Source organism: Camelus dromedarius, chromosome X, assembly GCF_036321535.1.
Source record: "Camelus dromedarius isolate mCamDro1 chromosome X, mCamDro1.pat, whole genome shotgun sequence".
Classification (NCBI taxonomy): Eukaryota; Metazoa; Chordata; class Mammalia; order Artiodactyla; family Camelidae; genus Camelus; species Camelus dromedarius.
The window spans coordinates 53,792,458-53,801,472 of NC_087472.1; the positions used below are offsets into that span (position 1 = coordinate 53,792,458).

Below are 9,015 nucleotides of genomic sequence, written 5' to 3' on the forward strand. Positions count from 1 at the left end.
GTGAAAGGATACAAAAGGATATTCAATGCAAATGGAAAAGTCAAAATAGCAGGTGTTCCAGTACTGATTTCAGACAAAATAGACTTTAAAACAAAGGCCATAGAGAAAGATAAAGAAGGACATTTTATAATGACTAAAGAAGTGATACAAGATGAGGATATTACACACGTTAATACATATGCACCCAATATAGGAGCATCGAAGTACATAAAACAGTTACTAACACAGATAAAGGGGGATATTGATGGGAATATAATCATACTTGGAGATTTTGACACCTCATTAACATCACTAGACAGATCTTCCAGACAGAAAATAAATAAAGCAACAGAGAAATTCAATAATACAATAGAAAAATTAGATTTGGTGGATATTATCAGAGCAGTACACACCACAAAAATAGGGTATACATTTTTTTCAACTGCACATTGATTATTTTCTAGGCTTGATCGTGAACTTGGGCACAAAAGATAGCTCAATAATTTTAAGAAGATAGAAATTATCTCAAATGTCTTACTGACCACAATGCCATGAAACTAGAAATCAACAACATAGAAACAAAGGAGAAAAAAAGGAAAGCATGGAGATTAAAAAATATGCTATTTAAGAAAAATGGCTCAATGAGGAAATCAAAGCTGAAATTAAAAAGTACCTTGAGACAAATGAAAATGAAAGCACAACCACACAAAATTTATGGGACACAGCAAAGGCAGTGCTAAGAGGGAAGTTTAGAGTGATACACGCCTTCCTCAAAAAAGAAGAACAATCTCAAAGAAACAATTTAACCCACCAACTAAAAGAACTAGAAAAAGAAGCATAAGAAATCAAAAAAAGGCAGCAGAAGGAAGGAAATTATAAAGATTTGGGAGGAAATAAATAAAATAGAGATTTAAAAAGACCATAGAAAAATTCAACTCAAACCAAAAGCTGGCATTTTGAAAAAGTAAATAAAATCCACAAACCTCTGGCCAAACTCAAAAAGAAGTAAAAAGAGAGAGCACAAATTAGCAAAATAAGAAAGGAAAATGGAGAAATTACAACAAATAAAATAGAAATACAGATCATATAAGAATATTATGAAAAACTATGTGGAAACAAACTGGTTAACCTAGAGGATATGAACAAGTTTCTGGAAACATACTGTCCACCAAGACTGAATCAAGAAGAAACTGGCCACTTGAACAAACCAATCAATAGAAATGAAATCGAAATAGCAATAAAAAACCTCCCTACAAATAAAAGTCTAGGACCAGACGGCTCCACGGGGCAATTCTAGCAAACATACAAAGAAGAACTCATACCAGTCCTTCTCAAACTCTTCCAGAAGATTGAAAAGGAGGGAATACTCCCAAACGCAATCTATGAAGCCACCATCACCCTGATACCAAAACCAGTCAAAGACAATACCAAAAAACACAATTACAGATCAATATCACTGATGAACATAGATGCCAAAATCCTCACCAAAATATTAGCAAATAGAATCCAATAACACATAAAAAAGATTATACATCATGATCAAGTGGGGTTCATTGCAGGGATACAAGGGTGGTTCAACATATGCAAATCAATCAATGTAATATATCACATCAACAAGAGAAAGGACAAAAACCACATGATCATCTCAATTGATGCAGAAAAAGCATTTGATAAAATTCAACACCCATTTAAGATAAAAACTTACCAAAGTGCAAATAGAGGTGACATATCTCAACATGATAAAAGCTATATAGGACAACCTTAGAGCCAGCATAGTACTCAATGGTGAAAAACTCAAAAGATTCTTACTAAAATCTGGGACAAGACGAGGCTGCCCACTGTCACCACTCCTATTCAACATAGTCTTGGAAGTCCTAGCCACAGCAATCAGGCAACAGAGAGAAATAAAAGGGATCCAAATTGGAAAAAAAGAGGTGAAAGTGTCACTATATGCCAATGACATGATACTATATGTAGAAAACCCTAAAAGGTCCACACAAAAACTACTAGAGCTGATTGAAGAATTCAGCAAGGTAGCAGGTTACAAGATTGACGTTCAAAAATCAGTTGCATTTCCTTACACTAATGATGAATCAACATAAAATGAAAGTAAAGAAACAATCCCCTTTAAAATAGCACCCAAAGTAATAAAATACCTAGGAATAAATCTAACCAAGGAGGTGAAAAAATTATACACAGAAAACTATAAACCATTGATGAAGGAAATTAAAGAAGACTTTAAAAAATGGAAAGATATCCCATGCTCTTGGATTGGAAGAATCAAGATTGTTAAAAACAGTCACTCTGCCCAAGGCAATCTACAGATTTAATACAATCCCTATCAAATTACCCAGGACATATTTCACAGAACTAGAACAAATCATAATAAAATTTATATGGAACCATCAAAGACCTAGAATTGCCAAAGCATTTCTGAAAAGAAAGAAAAAGGCTGGAGAAATAACTCTCCCAAACTTCAGACAATAATATAGAGCTACAGTCATCAAGACAGCATGGTATTGGTACAGAAACAGACATATAGAACAATGGAACAGAATAGAGAGCCCAGAAATGAACCTACAAACTTTTGGTCAACTAATCTTCGATAAAGGAGGCAAGAATATACAATGGAATAAAGACAGTCTCTTCAGAAAATGGTGCTGGAAAAACTGACAGCAGCATGTAAATTAGTGAAGCTTGAACACTCCCTTACACTATACACAAAAATTAACTCAAAATGGATCAAAGACTTAAATATAAGACAAGATACAATAAATCTCCTAGAAGAAAATATAGGCAAAACATTATCTTACATACATCTCAAAAATGTTCTCCTAGAACACTCTGCTCAAGCAATAGAAATAAAAGCTAGAATAAAGAAATGGGACCTAATGAAACTTACAAGCTTCTGCACAGCAAAGGAAACCATAAATAAAACAAAAAGAAAAGCTATGGAATGGGAGAAAATTTTTGCAAATGAAACCGACAAAGGCTTGATCTCCAGAATATATAAGCAGCTCATACGACTTAATAAGTAACAACCAAACAACCCAACCCAAAAATGGGCAAAAGACCTAAACAAGCAATTCTCCAAGGAAGAAATACAAATGATCAATAGGCACACATGAAAAAATGCTCAGTATCACTAATTATCAGAGAAATGCAAATCAAAACTGCAATCAGGTATCACGTCACACCAGCCAGAATGCCCATCATTCAAAAATCCACAAATGACAAATGCTGGAGAGGCTGTGGAGAAAGGGGAACCCTCCTACACTGCTGGTGGGAATGCAGTTTGGTGCAGCCACTGTGGAAAACAGTATGGATATTCCTCAAATGACTAGGAATAGACTTACCTTATGACTCAGGAATCCCGCTTCTGGGCATATATCCAGAAGAACCCTACTTTAGGATGACACCTGCATCCCAATGTTCATAGTAGCACTATTTACAATAGCTAAGACATGGAGACAGCCTAAATATCCATGAATGGATGACGGGATAAAGAAGAACTGGTATATTTACACAATGGAATACTACTCAGCCATAAAAACCAACAACATAACACCATTTGCAGCAACATGGATGCTCCTGGAGAATGTCATTCTAAGTGAAGTAAGCCAGAAAGAGAAAGAAAAATACCATATGAGATCACTCATATGTGGAATATATATATAAAAAAAGCATAAATACAAAACAGAAATTGACTCATAGACATAGAATAGAGACTTGTGGTTACCAAGGGGGCTGGGGGTGGGAAGAGATAGACTTGGATTTCAAAATTGTAGTATAGATAAACAAGATTATACTGTATAGCATGGGGAATAATATCCAAGTACTTATGGTAGCTCACAGAGAAAGGAATGTGACAATGAATATATATATGTTCATGTACAATTGAAAAACTGTGCTCTACACTGGAATTTGATGCAACATTGTAAAATGATTATAAATCAATAAAAAAAATTTAAAAATTATATCACTAATGCTTAACACTTTGCCTGTTATATATATTGCCCTTGAAATTGAGGAAGCAATAAATAAATGAGTCAATGATCAGAGATGAAGACTACATGGTCCTTGTCTTTAAAGATGTCATGATTTAGTGGGGGAGAAAGATAATTTAATCATTAAAATGCAATGTGAAAAGCCTCATAATAGATATTTGAACAAAACTTCATGGCACAATAAACAGCCACTAAATCTGTCTAGAAATTCTAGGAAAATCTTAGAGGGGAGAGAAATTTTGTGTAATTCCTAAATGATGAATGAGTGTTTTCCAGGCAGAGAAGTGAGAAGACGGAAGATAGTCCAGAGAAGAGATAAAGAAATGAAAAAGCATTTGCCTTAACCTGTGTCCCCCAACCTCAAACAGAGTATGAAGTTTTTATTTGGTTAGTTTATTTGGGAAATGATCTCAGGGTGTAAGAATGAGGGACAGGGGATGTGACATAGAAAAGAAGGAAGAGTTAATAAAGGATTTACTGGCTATCACTATTGGTAACCAAATGCTTGATCCCATAGTACATCTGAGGATCCTTATGAAATGAGTCTTGTAAAAATTTCCATTCTGGATTCAAAAGTAAGAAGCATTTATCCATTGTTCTGCCTCTCATTTGTCAAGGGTGACTTTATAAGTTAACTCATCCTCATTTCTAGATTACACATCTATGATTACCAAGCAGTTTCCCAAAGCCATCTTGCACTATGTCAAAGAAGCCTTTCAAATGAGAAGTACATGGTATGGGCCAAGGTGTGCACTATCAGGATACACCTGAAAAAAGCTTGTTGAAGCCTGAGTGGAAATGATCACTGCAGCAGAGGCTGAAGGAAGAAATTTGAGAGGATTTGAAGTGGCACACAAGAGGTAACTTAAACAATATGTAAGTGTGGTAATACATGTAATTTGAAGAATTATGAATAATTCCACTTATGTAGAGTTAGCAGTCCCAGGTAATAGCAGGAAATGAAGCTAAAAAGATTGGTTAGAACCAAATTATAAAGAATTTTATATGACATGCTAAGGTGTTTAAAATGTATTCTTGTGGTAAGATCATAAAGAGCTAGATTTTGTGGTTTCAGACTTGGTTAGATCTATTGACACACAGTAGATAAGAGTTAGAGCATGTCATGTACACTAACTAACAAGAGATTGCATTATAAATCAGGAAGCTAACTTTTTCATTTATAATGAGAAAATACCTTCCAAGAAGGCCTAGATAATTTAATTTCATTTTGAAAAGGCTTCATTAGAAACTATATTACCTTCAAAAGTTTGCTTGCTAACACAGAGTCTGTAAGGGATAAAGGATCCTAAAATGGCTTTATAATCCTATAATAGCCTGATTCACTTATGTTTATTTTTGACACACTTTGTCAGCTGCTCAGGGTACCCTCTTTCTACAAAGATAAACAATTAACTTCAAGATAAAGTTCTCCATTTTTTCTAGAATCTGTGCAGACCACTACTCTTCTTTTAAAAATAACCTTTCTTTAAACAGTTTGGTTACAATCTAACTTAAAAATTACATCACAGTCTTAAGAATTGAGACACAATCAGAAACCATAAAACTCATTCTTAGAGGAAAATATAGGCAGAACATTCTATGATATAAATAATAGAAATATTTTTTGATCTGTCTCCTAAAATGAAATAAAAGCAAAGGTAAACAAACAGGGCCTAATTAAAGTTAACAGATTTTGCACAACAAAGTAAACCATTCACAAGATGAAAAGACAACCTACTGAGTGGGAGAAAATATTTGCAAATGATATTACTGGTAAGGAGTTAGTATCCAAAATATATAAACAGCTCATACAACTCGACATAAAAAAATAAACAAATATATTTAAAAATGGGAAGAAGACTTGAATAGACATTTTTCCATAGAAGGCTTGCAGATCGCCAACAGGCACATGAAAAGATGCTCATCATCACTAATCATCAGGGGAATGTAAGTCAAAACCACAATGAGATACCACCTCATATCTGTCAGAATGGGTATCATCAAAAACAACACAAATAACAAATGTTGAAGAGGATGGAACTCTTGCATATTGTGGATGGGAATGTAAATTGGTGCAGCCACTGTGGAAATCAGTATGAGGGTTTCTCAAAAAACAAAATAGAACTACCATATGACCCAGAAATTCCCCTCCTGGGTATATCTGAAGAAAATAAAAACACTAATTTGAAAAGATACATGCACCCCAATGTTCATAGCAATTACTTTTTACAATTGCCAAGATATGAAAGCAATGTAAGTGTCCATCAATAGATGAACGGATAAAGAATTTGTGGATTTTAGTGATTTGCAAGAGTGAAAATTGGAAGGCTTTCTATTTAGGGATAAACATCTGTCCTGATTTAGAGGTGAGATGTGACTGAATTTTGGGAGAATGTAAGGAGACTGACTTCTTATCAGTCAAAAGGCCGATTTAGGGAAGGACTAATTTTGAGGATGCAGTAGTTTTCAGATGTTTCAAGTGTTGTGGACAGAGACTTGTTTGGATTATGTGTTTCTCAGCTAGACTAAATAAATACTAACAATGGATAAGTGCAAACACATTGAGCAGTTGAGGCTTGCTCCAGACCGTTCCATCTTCAACCCTCAGAAATGGCATTGTGTGGACTGTAATACAACTGAATCAATTTGGGCTTGCCTTAGCTGTTCTCATGTGGAAGATATATTGATGAACAAGCACTGAAGCATTTTCAAGAATATTCATCCTGTTGCATTGGAGGTGAATGAGATGTATGTTTTTTGTTACCATTGTGATGATTATTTTCTAATGATAATGTATCTGCAGTAAGTGTAATCAAAAGTCAAAATTATCACTGCACCACTCATAGTTGAAGGGTTTTATGGTCTATGGGTACATGTGATGATTCATATTTCTTACATGATGGCACTCTATCTCTGTTCCAAAATAAGAGGCAAATGTATACTGCTCTGTCACAGGAGAAGGATACTGATGGGTAAAAATCTTTTGAACTTGGTTTGAACAGTCACCTGTTGGAAGAAAAGGGCAAGAAGAACAATTTCAGGAAGGAAAAAAAAAGCAGCAAAAAGAGAAGTGAAGAAAAAATGGCAAGTATTAGAGCATTAAGTTAAAGCAGAATTGAAAAATATGCCTCCTAGAAAGAGTTTACGTTTGCAAGGTGTAGCTCAGTCCACCACAATAGAAATAGTTCCTATTCAAGTACCAGTATAAATCTCAGCACCATCAGCAAAAGATAAAGTAGTATCTACCTCAGAATATGTAAGATTTTAAAAAAAACCAGTGACTTCTCCATTAAACAAAGGCCAATAGTAACTTCCGGTGTAACAGGATTGAGAAATTTGGGAAATACTATATGAATTCTGTTCTTCAAGTGTTGAGTCATTTACTTATTTTTGACAACTTTTTAAAAAACATGATCTGAGCCAATGGCTGGCTGTGATAGCTAACGATAAAACAAGCTCAACTTATAAGCATCCTCCAGTCACAGATACAGTATATCAAATGAATGAATACCAAGAAAAAGAAACAGGCTCTGTTCACTCCAGACATCCAAGTTTACCATCAGTATGAAGTGGTGGAGCATCAAAGAGTATAAAGATGGAACTTATTTAGCCAAGGGAGCCAAGTTCACAGTACATTTCTCTGTCATGAACTGCATACTTTGTTCCAAGTCATGTGGTCTGCAAAGTGGACCTTGGTCTCACCATTTGCTATGCTACACTCAGTATGGAGACTAATTCCTGCTTTTTGTGGTTATGCCCAACAAGATGCTCAGAAATTTCTTTGTGAACTTTTGGATAAAATATAACATGAACTAGAGACAAATGGTAACAGATTACTAGCTCTTATCCCACTTCTCAAAGGAAACTTATCAAATAGGTTCTGAATGTTGTGAATAACATTTTTATGGACAACTTCTTAGTCAAGTTACATGTCTTGCATGTGACAACAAATCAAATACCATAGAACCTTTCTGGGACTTGCCACTAGAATTTCCAGAAAGATACAAATGCAGTGGAAAATGAGTCCCCCTCCTCCCACTTAGAGATATGAATCATCCACAGCTTCTGCCCTGGTTGTATAAATTTGTATGTACTCAAGCAATAAAATCATTGTTTAACTAGAAAAAAAATTAAGAATTTCCAGAAAGACACCAATGCAGTGGAAAAGATACTGATTCCCAGCCATGTCTGGTTACTGAAATGTTGGCCAAATTCACAGAAACTGAAGCTTAGGAGGGAAAAAAATCTATGAATGTAACCAGTATAATTCAAAATGTAGAACATTTTCCAGAAAACCAGTTGTACTCACAGAAGCCCCCAACCAGCTTACCGTTTGCTACCTACCTCAGGTTCTCAGACTACATCTCAAACAATTATGGTGGTCAGGATGTAATAACTGAGAGAAGATTAGTTTTCATATTGGCTTTGAAGAAATCTTAAGCATGGAGCCCTATTGCTGCAGGGAGTCCCTGAGAATTCCTCAGACCAGAATGTTTTATCTATGACTTATCTGCAGTAGTAATGCACCATGGGAAAGAATTTGTCTCAGGACACTACACTGCTTGCTGTTATAATTCTAAAGGAGGGTTCTGGGTATAATGCAATGATTCCAAGCTAAACATGTACGCTGGGGATGAAGTATGCAAGGCCCAAGCTTATATCTTGTCTTATACTCAGCAAGTTACTGGGGATGGACGTTCTAAACTCTTGCCTCCATTACTCATATGTGTAGCTAGCATTCCAATGAAGAAGCTGATCCCACTTTTAATGAAATCCCTAGTTGATCCAAAGACAATGGGGCTTTCTTCTTATAATTTGTGTGTGTGTGTGTGTGTATATATATATATATATATCTTTTAAAAAGGTTTGACTTAACATTTATGAGCTTCATTGTTTTTATTTTTACTTATTAATCAGTGCATATTTTGTTTACACATTTTGTATCTAACTACAACAAATCGCTTTTTTACAGAGACAAAGTTCTTATATATATATATATATATATACACACCAGTGACAGCAAGTAACT

General features: G+C 34.9%; 1 pseudogene; it reads left to right on the forward strand.

Annotated features, from left to right (window-relative positions):
- LOC105102006 (ubiquitin carboxyl-terminal hydrolase 44-like) overlaps positions 1-8,610 on the forward strand; it is a 131,644-nt pseudogene extending 123,034 nt beyond the window's left edge.
- The last annotated feature ends 405 nt before the right edge of the window (positions 8,611-9,015 follow it).